Genomic DNA, 16,973 nt, shown 5'->3' with positions numbered 1-16,973 from the left:
TGCCCAATCGGCCAGTTGGCTCCGCAACTCCGATATCCTTGGCACAATACCTGCTCTTCTTGGCCCGATGCCCGAGTCCACGGCCCGAAGCCTTCTGTCGATACGTCGACCGATCCACCGGCCCGACGTCCAATCTTCTGACATGTTCCTCCGGCACAACATGATTTTCCTGCTTTAATTGTCTCATCCTGATCGAGGCATCCTGCGTCACTCAAAACGCAGATTAAATCATAAACATATATCAAGTAGTTTTATCATCAAAATGCGAGATTCAACAGTTAGAACCCTTACAGATTCTAAACTTGGGGTTGATCTCTTTAGGGGATCGGCCTCCTTGGAACTCTATAGGGGTTCCTCCCTCCAAGTTGCTGCTCCAAGGTTGCAGAAAAGATTCATCTATTGCTTAAGAAAAGAGAAGGAATACATGACTATTTATAGGGCTTCTAAACCCTAACTCCTAATAAGACTCCTACTCAAGACTCCTATTCCCTTACAACTCCTAATTCTTCTTTAAGAAAAAACCTCCTACATAAATGTCCCTCTCAATTAGGACTCTCCAAGCTAGAGTCCTAACATGGTACCACCCAATGTAGGCGGTAGTACTGCTCGTACCCTGAAATCTCACGGATTTAAATTTTAGGCTTCAAATTTGAATCCATTTGGGGCCTATAAATACCCCACTCTTTCCTGCTTAGAATGGCAAGAATTTGATAGAAATGGGGAAAGAATCCTTGAAGAAAAAGAGTTGAAAAAGCTTAAAAAATATTGAGTATTCCCCTCCACCTCTTAGAGTTTAGAGTTCATTCTAAGAGAGGTGTAAAACTTGTAAAGGTTCTCTCTTGAGCCTGTCAAAAGGAGAATAGAGTTGTAAGAAGGTAATTGGTCTTCGCCTATTGAAGCAAGACCGTTAGTGGATGCCAATGGCCTCGACGGAAGAGGAATCGGGAGTGGATGTAGGTCACGATGACCGAACCACTATAAAACGGTTTGCATTTATATTTGAGCAATTTATCTTTACTGCAAACTACTTAAATTGCCTATTGCTTTCACTACCTTACAAAAATGCTTTCAAGTTAACATCTCTCCGAAATAGTTTTTGTTGAAATCGATTTTTATCGTATGAAGATATTTTAAATCGACACTTTTATCTACTACACTAATTCACCCTCCCCTCTTAGTGCCGACTCATTCCTAACAAGAATATCATTTTTGGAATTCATGACTTAAGATTTTCCTTACTATTTGATCTCTTAAGATTTCTTTTTGATTTTTTAAGAGGATATTTGTTAAAATGAATCATATCTTTTGGTATTCACATGATCTTTGATATTATTTTTCATAATGTGATTTTCATTATGAATAATTCTTTTATATTTATGGTTGTAAACCTTATGTTATGAGTAGAGCATTGATATAAAGGGAAATGAATTGCACCATTATAAAATTCCTCTCTTCTTCTTTCTTGTTTACAATGACAAAGGGGAGAAAGAAAATTGCTAGCTATTGAATCTCGGATTTTGATGATGAAACAAATTGAAAGTATTTATGATCTGATATGCGTTTTGAGTGACGTAAGAAGCTTCAATCAAGGAGAGATAATTAAATCAGGAAGAATCATGTTGGGCTAGAGTAGAACATATCGAAAGATTGGACGTTGAGCCGGAGGATAGGTCGACATATCGGTAAAGGCTTCGGGCTATGGGTTCAGGCATTGGGCCAAGAAGAGCAAAAATTTCACCAAGAAAATTGGAGTTGCGGAGGATAACTGGCCAATTGGGCAATACGCCGTAAGAGAGGATAATGCACCGAAGAATTGGACCAAGCATCGATAAACCAATGACATGTCAGAAAACATTTGATTTAGCTTTATAATAATTATCTAGATCGAAGTAGGTTTTAGGTATAATTGGGTTGAAATTTGACTAAATTAAGGGTCAATTGGGCCCAAGTTTAGGCTATGTTGGGCCAAGTAAAAGGCCCAAATAGTGACCCAATAGGTGAAACTATCGGTGGCATAGTCTCCGAGACTATCAGGAGGTGGTATCACCCAAACACAGTCTCTGAGACTGTGTCAAGCAGTGGTACCGCTAGATTGGGTGGTGGTACTACCCAATGTCAGTTTTGCAGGTGGTTGTACCGCCCAGCACAAGCGGTGGTACTGTCAGTACTCTGAAAACCGGGGATGAGACTAGTTTTGGCTCCAAGTTTGAATCCATTTGGAGCCTATAAATACCCATCTCATCCCTGATTAACAAACACAAGCACAAAGAACTAAAAAGTGGGAAAATGTTATAGCAATCAGTTGAGAGATCCCCTCGTTTAGTTCTAAAGTTTAGAATTCTGTTTAGGGAGGAGTGAGTACTTGTAAAAGGTTGTCACCTAAATCTGTGAAAAGGAGAAAATGGGTGTAAAAGGGTAGTTAATCTTTGCCAGTTAAAAGAAGATCGATAGTAGAAGCTAGTGTCCTCGAGTGAAGAGTAATCGAGAGTGGATGTAGGTCACAACGACCGAACCACTATAACAATCTAGTTTGCATTTCTATTTACTCTTTACTTTCATTGCAAATTGCTTTATTTTCACTACGCTTTCATATGCTTCTAAGTTAAACTGACATTTCTGATACAAGCTTTTATCGAATGAAAGTTTTTCAAAATCGATATTTTTATCCACTACACTAATTCACCCCCCCCTCTTAGTGCCGACTTGATCCTAACAGTTGGTATTAGAGCTACATTTATTCTCATTTGGTTTAACAACCAAGAGAAATGACTCTTTTCAGCTTTCAAGAGGGTCACTCTATCATTCGTCCTTCCATGTTCAACGGGATGGACTACATATATTGAAAAACTCGAATGAGAGTTTTTTTTTATTTCTTTAGATTTCAAAATATGGAATATGATTAAAAATGGCTTTCAAAAGTCTTCTAATCCAATGAATGAATGGAATGATTTGAGAAGAAAACTTTTTCTTTGAATGCTAGAGCTATGAACGCTCTATTTTGTTGTTTAGACAAATAAATTTAATCAGATTTCTATTTGCGAAATGACTTATGACATTTGGCACAATCATGAAATTACATACGAAGGCACTATTAGAACCCTTTTTCTGAGCTTTTGAATTATGTTTATTGAGTCTATTTAGTTCAATTGTTTATTGAGTCTATTTAGTTCAGTTAGAATCAGGTAGAGGTTTATTTAATATTTATTTATTATTAGAGTCCAAGTTCTAGTGGACTTTGGGTGGAACTCTATAAATAGTGATATAACTGTTTATCTTAGTAGACAATGAAGGAAATATTATTCAGTCTTTTGACAAAACCCTACGAGGTCGATCCCCTCGAAGTGATCATTCCCTTTTCTCCCCTTTCTTCCATGATAAGACCCTAGGGTCTTATCATTTAGTATCAGAGTGGTGATCCTTGGTATTCTTGCTGTAGTGTTGCTATAGCTATCATCAAAAAAAAAAAAAAAAAAAAGAAGAAGAAACAAAGAGAGGAAGAAGAAGCCACAGCCACGCACCCTTGCTTCCCCTACTTCCGGCCAGCCCACCCACTACCGTTGCTCTCCGACCAGCGACCGACTCTGCCCCACTTCCCAGTCAGAGTCCACTATCGCTCGTTGCCTCCCACCCAAGCCACCACCACTGCCTCCTTCTCCACCGCCGCCCACCTCCCATTGGGTTGCAACTACAACCGCTCGACCTCCCCTCCTCGGTGACCGTTGGTGACGCTGTTCCAAGCCACGCCACCACCGTTGCCTCCTTCTCCACCACTGCCTACCTCCCCTTGGGTTGCAGTCATAGTTGCTCGACCTCCCCTTCTTGTGGCGACCAAAATAGGGCAACCGAGAAAGGGTCGTCACCGCTATTTTTGGCCAACGGACCACCCCCTAGCAGCGCCTAGCCTCGGTGCCCCTTTGCTGCTCCTTGCCCTTGATGACCTTGCTCCTAGTTGCACTGCCACTACTGCCTCTCAACCTCGACAACAACCTTTCCTTTTGTGGTGCAATAGAAATAGAGCTTCCTCTGTTGCCGCAGCCCCCCGTCGATCCTTGTTGCGACCCTCGCTGCCTCCTTCTCCACCGCTACCATTGCTTCCCAGTCGCTCAACCACCGCCACCGCTGCTCCTCGACCACCAACCTTCCCCTCTCTAGCACCACCGCTCCTGCTTCTCGGTAGCTTGAACCCCTGCTTCAGCCTACCATACCCTTGCTTCAGGCCGCTGCACCCCTGCTTCCCTTCTTCCCCACCGTCGCTACAAGGCAACTCCTCCACCGCCGTTGCTACTTCCCGGTCGCTCGACAACTACTACTACTGCTCCCCGGCTAGCGACCTTCGCCTCCTTGTTGCCCCATCTCGCTTAAGCGAGAAGGGCCATGATCGATAATTTGTAGCCAGCGAACCACTCCCTCGTCACTTCTATTGTCGGCGATGCTGCCCCCAACTGTGCCATCATCGCTGCCTCCCCTTGGTTCATAGCCATAGTCGCTTGATCATCCCTCCTCGGGGCGGTCAAAACAAGGCAACCACAACCGCTACAGCCATTGTTGTTTCCTCAACTACACGCGATCCCTCAGCGTCACTAGTGCCTCCTTCCACAGTGCGACAGAGACAGAGCAACGCTGCCTTCCATCTATGCTGTTGCAGCCACCACAACGGCGAGCCCTTGACGGTGCTGCCCCTAGCCGCACCACCATTGCTGCCTCCCAGCCCTTAGTAGTAGTGATCCCTCCATGCAGTGATCGTAACAAGCATCGCTGCCTCCCACGCAGCGACTACAGCTACATCCCCACACCCTCGCAGCAACCCTTCATTCCCATAGTGCTACCATCGACTGCATTGTTGGGAAATCATAGGGGGCGACATCATATGCGCAGCGGAAGAACAAGAAAACAAAATCCCCGATTCCCAAAAAGATGTTCGTCGTCATGCGAAGATTGGTGCGTAAAAATCCGCAAAACACAAAAACTGCGTATAGAGATTGTGTTACCTAGGGAGATCGTATATCCCTGTTTCCTTGCAGATCCTTAGGAGAGGGTGAAGGAGGTCAAGCGTCCTCCTCTCTAGCGGTGATCCACACAGCAGGGTTGCGACGATGCTCCTCAAAACTCCAGGCCTACTCTGAGGTGGAGAGGGAGAGGAGAATAGGAAGGGCAAGCAAAGACTCTAGCCTATGAGGCTGTGAATCCCTCCTATTTATAGAGATCCCGTGTCAAAACCCTAATGGGTCCTTTCCCTAGTGGGTATTGGATCTGCATCCAATAAGACAAGGGCTCCGTCGGATATCTCATATCCGAACCTCTACTCATCGCAATGCCTACCATATGTGTGTGACCCTTTAGGCCCAATATCGAGCTGGCCGTGAGTCATACCTGTCAGAACTCCTTCTAACTAAGTGAATTATTATCTCTGTAATAATTCACTCGACTCATCGACTACGGAAGTACTAGGCCACTACGCCGTAGTCCCCAGACGATACAGGGGAATCCAATCCATTGGACCTGTCTGTCCTCAGTTACCATGTACCTATAGTCCCTCATCCATCTAATATCCCAGAGACCGTATATCGAGCATGGTGCTGTCAGACCCATACGGTTTCTACTTGAGTCTCGCTCTAATCGGATTCTCCCGGAGAACTCTTTCTCTCTCAACCCGAATGACCCTGGCCAGGGATTTGTCTGAGCAAGAACACATGGGATATTCCTCTCATGATACCGAGAGTGGATGATCCTCTATCGACACTCAATAGCCCTCGTAAGGTCGACTACCACTCCCAATGACCAGCTGTACTAGATCTGGGAACAGCCAAACCTATAAGTCTGGTATCAAAGAGTGGAGCACTCATACAGGACATCCTTGGTGTCTCAAGTCTAAGAACCAGATACACCACTAGGACTACGGAATCGTTGTCTGACAATAAGGCATCATCAACCATCCAGCATTCCGTAAGCGGATCAATCAGTGAACTCATTCTCCAATGAGCACCTGTACTATATCCCTAGTGTCCCTACACGAGCAGCTATGAGACCAGCTGCATCCATCATATGGACGGGTATACAGCACACCAGTCTATCCGGTTATCACGATGTCCCTCTCGAGTAACCTATGACCGGGATTATTTAGGATATGTGTTTAAAGGTGAATCGATCTCATTATCGTGATCTCATCACGATCCGATTCCCATTGCACAAATCCAAGGACATCACAATATATATGCATTTATGCAATAGTTATAAAGTGATATACGCCAAAATATAATAAGCAAAAAGATTCTGTATCAAGTCACACGTGCCATCACTCACGTGATTGGCTTGTTGGGCACTTATGACTAGCAATCTCCCACTTGACCTAAAGCCAATCACCTATGTGTCTGATCCCCATCAGACCCCTGTGACGCTCAAAGACAATCTGAGACAATGGCTTTGTTGGTGGATCTGCAATGTTATCTTCGGATGGAACTCTTTCCACTGCTACATCTCCTCGGGTCACGATCTCTCTGATAAGGTGGAACCTCCTCAGAACACTTCTGATGAGACCCGGGTTCCCTTATTTGAGTAATCGCCCCGTAGTTGTCGCAATATAAGGAAGTCGGCTCCTCACTATCCGGCACGACTCCCAAATCTGTGATGAACTTCTTCAACCAGACTCCCTCCTTTGCTGCATCTGATGCAGCAATGTACTCCGCCTCTGTGGTCAAGTCAACAGTGGTATCTTGCTTGGAACTCTTCCAGCACACTGCTCCTCCATTCAAGGTGTACACATACCCTGAATTCGACTTGCTATCATCGACATCAGACTGAAAACTTGAGTCAGTGTAGCATTCAACCTTAAGGCTATTACCTCCATATACTAGTAAAAGATCCTTAGTCCTTCTCAAGTACTTAAGGATACACTTTACTGCTTTCCAGTGCTCCAAGCCTGGATCCGCCTGATACCTGCTCGTGACACTCAGAGCATGCGCTATATCAGGCCTAGTACATAGCATGACATACATGATAGACCCTATTGCTGAGGCATAAGGTATCATATCCATGTTCGCCCTTTCTTCTGGAGTCTTTGGGGACATACTCGTAGAAAGCGATATCCCATGTCTCATCGGTATGAGACCTCTTTTGGAATTTTCCATGCCAAACCTTTTGACAATAGTTTCTATGTACCTGGACTGGGACAAGCCAAGCATCCTTTTGGATCTATCTCTATAGATTCTAATCCCCAAGATATAAGATGCTTCTCCTAAGTCCTTCATGGAGAAGTGTCTAGATAACCAAGCCTTTATTGTGGATAGCATTCCTATGTCATTCCCAATGATGAGGATGTCATCCACATATAACACCAAAAAAGCTAATAGCGCTCCCACTTACCTTTCTGTATACACAAGGCTCATCTTCGTTCTTAACGAAGTCATAAGATCTGATTGCCTCATCAAATCTTATGTTCCAACTTCGGGAAGCTTGCTTTAGTCCATAAATGGATCTAAGCAACCTACACACCTTATCTGGGCAGTTCTTGGACACGAATCCCTCAGGTTGCATCATATACACCTCCTCCTCCAGGTTCCCGTTGAGGAATGCGGTTTTCACATCCATCTGCCAGATCTCATAATCATAGTGTGCTGCAATAGCCAATAGAATTCTGATGGATTTTAGCATTGCTACGGGTGAGAAAGTTTCGTCGTAGTCAACACCTTGCCTTTGACGATACCCCTTAGCCACTAGCCTTGCTTTATAGGTCTCTACCTTTTCATCTACTCCGATCTTTTTCTTAAAGATCCACTTGCAACCGATGGGTACAATACCTTCGGGTGCATCAACTAGGTTCCAAACCTTATTGGAGTACATAGAATCCATCTCAGAATTCATGGCTTCTTTCCACTTCCCGGAGTCTATACTCATAATAGCCTCCTCGTAGGTCTGAGGATCAATATCCTCTACATCCTCTGCTCTAATATGTCCCACATATCTCTCAGGAGGATGGGATACTCTATCAGACCTGCGTAAAGTTGAAACTTGTGTATTAGATACCTGAACAGACTCGGGCTGTAGAGTGGTGCTTGAGCTTGGTTCTCCAACCTCGCTCAATTCTATCATTCTCCCACTGTCTCCGTCAAGAATGTGTTCCTTCTCAAGGAACACTGCTCTCTTAGCTACAAAGACCTTTTTGGTCCTCGAGATGATAGAAGTAATACCCACAAGTTTCCTTGGGGTATCCCACAAATTTACATCGCCCTGTCCTTGATTCTAACTTATCGGGGTTGTGTCTTTTAACATGGGCAGAGCAGCCCCAAATCTTAACAACTTTAAGATCAGGCTTCTTCCCTTTCCATATCTCATATGGTGTAGACACCACCGACTTAGTTGGAACTCTGTTCAGAAGGTAAGCTGCGGTTTCTAGGTCATATCCCTAGAATAAGATGGGTAGGTCAGCGAAACTCATCATGGACCGTACCATATCTAATAATGTACGATTTCTCCTTTCAGAGACACCATTGAGCTGAGGTGTATAAGGAGGTGTCCATTGGGATAATATCCCATGGTCCTTGAGGAAGTGAGTAAACTCTGTACTTAAGTACTCACCTCCTCGATCTGATCGAAGAGTTTTGATACTCTTTCCAGTCTGGTTCTCCACCTCATTCTTATACTCTCTGAATTTCTCAAAGGCCTCGGACTTGTACTTCATTAAGTACACATATCCATACCTTGAGAAATCATCAGTAAATGTAATGAAGTAGGAGTAACCTCCAATGGCATGAGTTGACATGGGTCCACATATATCACTATGTATGAGTTCCAACAACTCAGTGGCTCTCTCTCCAGTTCCACTAAATGGAGAGTTGGTCAGTTTTCCACGAATGCAAGGCTCACAAGTTGCATATGACACATAGTCGAATGGATCTAGATATCCATTATTTAGCAACTTTTGAATCCTTCTTTCATGAATGTGACCTAGCCTACAATGCCATAGGTATGCACTGTTCACCTCATCTCGTTTCCTCTTAGACACTTACATTCATGATATGTGGAGTAGTGTCTTGCATAAACAAACCTTTATGCAATATTCCTCTCGTCAATCTCCCCTCGGCTTTGCTAGAATTTACAATAAATTGTAGATGTGATAAGCAATATTGGTATCCAATACCAATGAATTATCACAAAAATCTGCCAATTGGAGATTGATCATGAATATACCTGAAGCTTCATCAAGCTTTTGTTTCGCCCTTTCTGCAAGGTACTCTTTGCAGTTTCTCTTCCAGTGCCCATCTTTACCACAGTGGAAGCACTGGCCTTTGTCCTTTGTTGGGTCTTTCTTAGCAACCTTTGCTTTACCTTGTTTGCCCTTGCCCTTTCCCTTCTTAAGGGACCTTTCTGCTTTCCTTTTCTTTCTGGTCTCACCAGTGTAGAGAACTGGCTTCTCTTTCTTAATAGTACTCTCTGCCTCCCTCAACATATTGAGGAGCTCTGGGAGAGTCACCTCAAGCTTGTTCATATTAAAGTTCATTATGAACTGTGAAAAGGAATCTGGTAGGGACTGAAGCACAATGTCCACACACAAGTTATCCTCTAGGACCATTCCTAGACCTGTGAGTTTCTCTATCCACTCAATCATCTTTAGGACATGGTTCTGAACCGGTGTCCCCTCAGTCATCCTAGCGCGGAAAAGGCTCTTGGATATCTCATATCGTTGAGTCCTTCCCTGTTCCTCAAACAATTTACGAACATGTAGGAGAATGGATCTGGCATCCATCTTTTCATGTTGTCTCTGTAACTCTGGAGTCATAGAGCCCAACATATAGCACTGAGCAAGAGTGGAGTCATCAATGTACTTCACGTAGCTAGCGATCTCATCCTCGCTTGCCCCTTCTTCGGGCGTAGGCATCACTGTATCAAGGACGTACACGATTTTCTCCGCTGTGAGAACAATTCTCAAGTTACGGAGCCAATCCGTATAATTTGGACCAGTGAGGCGGTTGACATCAAGTATGCCACGTAAGGGATTTGAAAGCGACATTTTCTGAAAATAAAGATGTAGCAAAAATGAATAACATGCAGATTTTGCAAGAAATAAACTATCAAGATATGGACTTCTATCTTAATATGCTCCCACTATTTTACTAACGAGTCACGCGACACCCTTAGCACGTGAAACGGAAGTCTCCGGCAGACTTCTAGTGGGGATCAGGATCCAATCAGCGTCTTAGTGTAACCTCGAGGGACTCGACCAATCACACTAAGCCTAAAAGGTAGACAACTCTTGCCGATCACAACTCCTTGTGATTCCCGTCCTGTTCGGCCTCCGAATCACCATGGCCTCGAGGGACTCGACCAACCATGATGCTCGGTTAAGTCAACACCTTCGTTACAAGATGAGTCTGATTTGATGATATACCCTCGAGGGACTCGACCAAGCATATCATGCCCTCAGGTCACCGGTGACATCTCTATGTCGTAAGCAAGATAGCGAATCGCGATATAGGTGAGTCTCGAGGGACTCGACCAACTCAACCTACACCGGGATTCGGTTCCTACTCATAACGATGGAAGGCCACGTGGGTCAATCTAATTGCCTCACGTTTACCGACTTAATATTATCGAGAGATGTTTCTATGATTTGGTCTCCTAATATGACATGTCACACATATACATATTTAATATATATCTACATCGCATGCAAATATATATACATATCTAGTATGTGTATAAGCAATCACACCAGATGATCATGGACCACAACCTAATATGATTAGGCCCGAGCCAGTAGGCCTAATCACTCACATCAAGATCTATGTGTGCAACGGTGCATCTCCATGCCTTGTGATCGTCCATCTCGTCCTCGTCGGTTCCGTCGACATCTTGATGCATCTCCATGCATCACGATCGTCCGTCTCGTGGGTCCCGCTATGGCTTCCACGCTCCCGCTGCGCCTCCTCATGTGATTACAACTTAATCATAGGCACGCAGGCCCGACAATAAACGAGAAATATAATGGAGGTTCGCAGACCTCAATAATAATAATCACAAGTACACACATCACACGGTCCATGATCATCCGTCCACTCATCATACATCACATGTATAAATAATCATCATCATGTAGGACTACTAGATAATAATAAAAATAATAATCAACTAAACCTTTTAATTAATTAATATTTTCTGAAATCAGGGATATATAGGGAATTTCTCAATTCCTAAGGGTATTTTCGTAATTTGGACAAAAGACAGAAACTGGAATTTCTCAAATTCCGAGAGGCAAAACTGTCTTTTTCCCATAAAACCCTAATTCCCTCTTACTGCTGCTGCTGCTGCCGCCGCCACCCTGCTGGCGGCGGCCTGTGCGGCGAGGGGCGGGGCGCTGCCCTCGCCTGCGGGCGGCACGCCCGCTGGCGGCGATGCCGCTGCGGGTGGGCGCCCTCTTCGGGCGCCGCTGCCTCCGCAGGCGGTGCTGTCCCGCCGGGCGGCCGCCCCTGTGGGGGGGGTTTCGCCCACGGGAGCAGCGGCGGCAGGCGTCGCGCGTCGCTGCCCTGCGGCGGCAGGCGTCGCGCGTCGCTGCCCTGCGGCGGCAGGCGTCGCGCGTCGCTGCCCTGCGGCGGCAGGCGCCGCTTCCTTTCGGCGGTAGGCGCCGCTGCCCTGCGGCGCCTCTGCCCGTGGGTTGCCAGCCCCGCCGGCAGCAAGCCTACTGCAAGCAGGCCGCCGGCCGGCTGCTGCAGGCACAGCGCTTGCGCATGCGCCGGCGCTGTGCTGCCTGGCTGCGGCTGCGGCTGCCGCTGCAGGTGGCTGCAGGCATGCAGATCGAGGGCAGCAACTGTTGCTGCCCTTCCTCACTTTTGCGTCAACGATTTTGACGTCAATATTCTTCCTAAACACAACACACGCAGTTCAAAAACCAATCATTCGCACGAACAACCTGGCTCTGATACCACTGTTGGGAAATCATATGCGCAGCGGAAGAACAAGAAAACAAAATCCCCGATTCCCAAAAAGATGTTCGTCGTCGTGCGAAGATTGGTGCGCAAAAATCCGCAAAACACAAAAACTGCGTATAGAGATTGTGTTACATAGGGAGATCGTATATCCCTGTTTCCTTGCAGATCCTTAGGAGAGGGTGAAGGAGGTCAAGCGTCCTCCTCTCTAGCGGTGATCCACACAGCAGGGTTGCGACGATGCTCCTCAAAACTTCAGGCCTACTCTGAGGTGGAGAGGGAGAGGAGAATAGGAAGGGCAAGCAAAGACTCTAGCCTATGAGGCTGTGAATCCCTCCTATTTATAGAGATCCCGTGTCAAAACCCTAATGGGTCCTTTCCCTAGTGGGTATTGGATCTGCATCCAATAAGACAAGGGCTCCGTCGGATATCTCATATCCGAACCTCTACTCATCGCAATGCCTACCATATGTGTGTGACCCTTTAGGCCCAATATCGAGCTGGCCGTGAGTCATACCTGTCAGAACTCCTTCTAACTAAGTGAATTATTATCTCTGTAATAATTCACTCGACTCATCGACTACGGAAGTACTAGGCCACTACGCCGTAGTCCCCAGACGATACAGGGGAATCCAATCCATTGGACCTGTCTGTCCTCAGTTACCATGTACCTATAGTCCCTCATCCATCTAATATCCCAGAGACCGTATATCGAGCATGGTGCTGTCAGACCCATACGGTTTCTACTTGAGTCTCGCTCTAATCGGATTCTCCCGGAGAACTCTTTCTCTCTCAACCCGAATGACCCTGGCCAGGGATTTGTCTGAGCAAGAACACATGGGATATTCCTCTCATGATACCGAGAGTGGATGATCCTCTATCGACACTCAATAGCCCTCGTAAGGTCGACTACCACTCCCAATGACCAGCTGTACTAGATCTGGGAACAGCCAAACCTATAAGTCTGGTATCAAAGAGTGGAGCACTCATACAGGACATCCTTGGTGTCTCAAGTCTAAGAACCAGATACACCACTAGGACTACGGAATCGTTGTCTGACAATAAGGCATCATCAACCATCCAGCATTCCGTAAGCGGATCAATCAGTGAACTCATTCTCCAATGAGCACCTGTACTATATCCCTAGTGTCCCTACACGAGCAGCTATGAGACCAGCTGCATCCATCATATGGACGGGTATACAGCACACCAGTCTATCCGGTTATCACGATGTCCCTCTCGAGTAACCTATGACCGGGATTATTTAGGATATGTGTTTAAAGGTGAATCGATCTCATTATCGTGATCTCATCACGATCCGATTCCCATTGCACAAATCCAAGGACATCACAATATATATGCATTTATGCAATAGTTATAAAGTGATATACGCCAAAATATAATAAGCAAAAAGATTCTGTATCAAGTCACACGTGCCATCACTCACGTGATTGGCTTGTTGGGCACTTATGACTAGCATGCATCATAATAGAAGCACCGAATAGGGCAGTGATTGATGCCCTAGTCCCGACACTAAAAACATGAGTTGAGAATCAAGATTTGTAGTCTTACATAATGGCCACCGATAACTCAGTGAAAGTACAAATCGAAGCATTGGAAATCAGAATTGAGAACCGGCTACAAGAAACACTTAATAATTTCAAAAAGAGCCTACTAGATAGCCTCAACAAATTTCAACAAAATGAGGGCTCAAATTATACATTGTATAGATATGAAAATACAGGAAAAGGGCCCCAAGATTATGACACAAACTACTCATACATGAAGGTGGAATTTCCTATTTGGATCAAGAGCAGCACTAAGATGGGGGGTGAATTAGTGCAGTGAAAAACTTTTGCGATTTTAGAAAATATTTCGTACATTCGAAGGAAATCGATTCGGAAAGATAGTAACTTTAAAACATAAGAGAGTGTAGGTGTAGTGAGAGCAAGATGAGGAGAAGAAATACTTTGCTATGAAATGATTTATAGTTAAAGAAGATTGTTCAAAACGAAATGCAAACCAGATTTAGAGTGGTTCGGTCAACGTGACCTATATCCACTTTTGGATTTCTCCTCCAACAAGGTCTCCGGCGTCCAGTAAAGTCTTTCCTTCAATAGGTGAAGACCGAACACCTCTTTACAACACTTTCTCCTTTTCTTGGGTTTAGGAGATGAACCCTTACAAGTCTCACTCCTCTTTCTTGGATGGTTAAAAGGCTAAGAGATTGAAGGAGGAGAACTCTAACTTTTATAATACTTTAAGGCTCAAGAACTCAAGATTATGCCAATAGGTTTTATTCCCTTTCATGCAAAAAGGGTGGGATTTTTATAGGCCCCAATGGCTTCAAAATTAGAGTAAAAAAGTATCACATCCCCGGAATCCGGGGTACTAGCGGTACCACCGTTGTTACTAGGCGGTACTACCGCCGTTGATATGACCTTGGGCAGTACCACCGCCAAACAGGGGTGGTACCACCGCTGGCATCACTCCTGCTGGCGTTACCACCGCCCATTCTGGGTGGTACCACTGCCCAAGAATCCAAGGGCACTGCTTTCTAGGCGGTGCCACCGTTGGCCCAGCGGTCCACCGCCGGCTATGTTTTTAGGGGCTGAATTGGGTGCTCAATTCGACCCAATTCAGCTCTGTTAAGGGCCTAGTTGGCCCATAATTAAGTTAGTGGGATTACCTCCCAAGTATGGCATATAGATAGGGGGAGTTAAGGTTAACTATGTCATCAATTGATTATCATCATCAAAAAGTGAGAGATTGTTGAATCTCGAATTTTGATGATGAAGTTAATTATAATTTGTTTTATCTAATCTATATATTAAGAAAAGTATATAGGATTAACTACGATGCAAGTAAGACATAAAGCTGGTGTTGTGCCGGAGTTAAGATCGAGATCACGTTGGGACTTCGTTAGAAGTTCGGACGTTCGTCGGAAGTTCTTCGAGAACAAACTGAGAAGTCCAGAAGCTTGCCATAGAAGCTCATTGGAACTCACCAAGAAGATCATCGCAAAGTCCAAGAGCTTGCCGGGAGTCCGTCGGAGAATTGCCGAGAGTTCGTCAGATGTTCGTCGAAAGTATGCCGAAAGCTCGTCGGAAGTGTGATTGACGTACCAGAACATGAATTGCAGTAATCATGTCTTAATGATCATAGTTAGAGTGTAAATTAAGTTAGGATTGGGAGGTAATCCCACTAACTTAATTAGGGGCCAACCGGGCCCTAAGTTGGGTTGGTTTGGGCCGGATTCAAGGCCCAACCAGGACCTAGAATTCCTAGCGGGCAGTGGCACCGCCAGGGCCGACAGTGACATCACTTGGGAGACTCGGTCTCCCAGGAATTCTAGGCGATGGTACCACCCTTGTCAGGAGGTAGTACCACCGGCAGTTATTACTGCTAGTGGTGGTACTGCCCCTGTCAAGCGGTGGTACTGCTAGAGCTCGATCTTCGAGCTCTGTCAGGTGGTAGTACCACCCAAACTGAGTAGTAGTACTGCCTAGTGTCAGATGTCAGGTGATAGTACCACCTAGGAATGGCGATGGTACCACGAGGATCCCAGAAATCCGGGATGAGACACTTCTTAGCTCCATTTTTGAAAGCCATTAGGGTCTATAAATACCCCACCCTTTTCTGCATGAAAGGGCAACGAAATCTTGATATATTCTTGAATCTTTGAAGTGTTAAAAAGTTGTAAAAGTGCTAGAGTTCTCCTCCTTCCTTTTCTAAGTGTTAAGATCATTCGAGAGAGGAGTGAAACTTGTAAGGGTTGTCTCCCAAACACGACAAAAGGAGAAAAGCTATAAAAGGCGGTTGGCCTTCGCCTATTGAAGGAAGGCCTCTAGTGAACTCCGGTGACCTTGTCGGAGGAGGAAGCCGAAAGTGGATATAGGTCACGAGTTACCGAACCACTCTAAATCTGGTTTGCATTTCGTTTTGAGCAATCTTCTTGAACTACAAATCATTTTATAGCAAAGTACTTCTTCTCCTCATCTTGCTTTCACTACACTTACGCTCTCTTACGTTTTAAAGTAATTATCTTTCCAAATCGATTTCCTTCGAATGTACGAAATATTTTTTGAAATTGCATAAGTTTTTCACTGCACTAATTCACCCCTCCCTCTTAATGCGCTCTTGATCCTAACAATTGGTATCAGAGCGAGGTTCACTCTCGTTTGGTTTAAAACCCGAGAGAGATGGTATATGTCGGCAACCAAGAGAGTCATTCAATTACACGTCCGCCCATATTCAATGGGATGGATTACACATATTGGAAGACAAGAATGAGGATCTTCCTAATTTGAATGGATTTTGAGCTTTGGAATATTGTAGAAAATAGATTTCAAAAGTCTTCTCTTCCAATGAACAATTGGAATGAGTTGGAGAAGAAGACTTTCGCTTTAAACGCAAAGGTTATGAATGCCTTATTTTGTGTATTAGATAAAAATGAGTTTAATCGAGTATCGATTTGTGAAATGACTTTTGATATTTAGCACACACTCGAAATGACTCATGAAGGCTCTAGTAGAGTGAAAGAGTCAAAAATTTACCTTTTAGTGTATTCTTGTGAATTGTTTCGAATAAAACCGAGTGAGACCATTGGAGACATGTATACCCGATTTACAGATGTCGTCAATGGTCTGAAAGGACTTGGTAAAAGTTTCTTGGATTTTGAGCTCGTTAATAAAGTTTTAAAATCCCTTCCAAAGAGTTAGAACCCTAAAGTCACGACCATTCAAGAGGCCAAAGATTTAAATAACTTTCCTATTGAAGAGCTAATTGGGTCACTAATGACCTATGAAATGACATGTAAAGCTCATGAAGAGCTTGATGACACCCTTCCAAAGAATAAGAAGGATATAGCACTAAGAACACAAGAAGACCACTTGAGAGAAAACTCAAGTGATGAGGACTTTGATGATGACTTGACACTTTTAACAAGGAAATTTAAAAAATTTATCAAAAGAAACAAATTTAAAAATGACACTAAAAATAAATTTGAACCCAAGAAAGATTAAGTAATTTGCTACGAATGCAAGAAACCAGGACACT

Source organism: Musa acuminata, chromosome BXJ3-10 (assembly GCF_036884655.1).
Source record: "Musa acuminata AAA Group cultivar baxijiao chromosome BXJ3-10, Cavendish_Baxijiao_AAA, whole genome shotgun sequence".
NCBI lineage: Eukaryota > Viridiplantae > Streptophyta > Magnoliopsida > Zingiberales > Musaceae > Musa > Musa acuminata.
Note: the sequence above shows the minus strand (reverse complement) of the source record.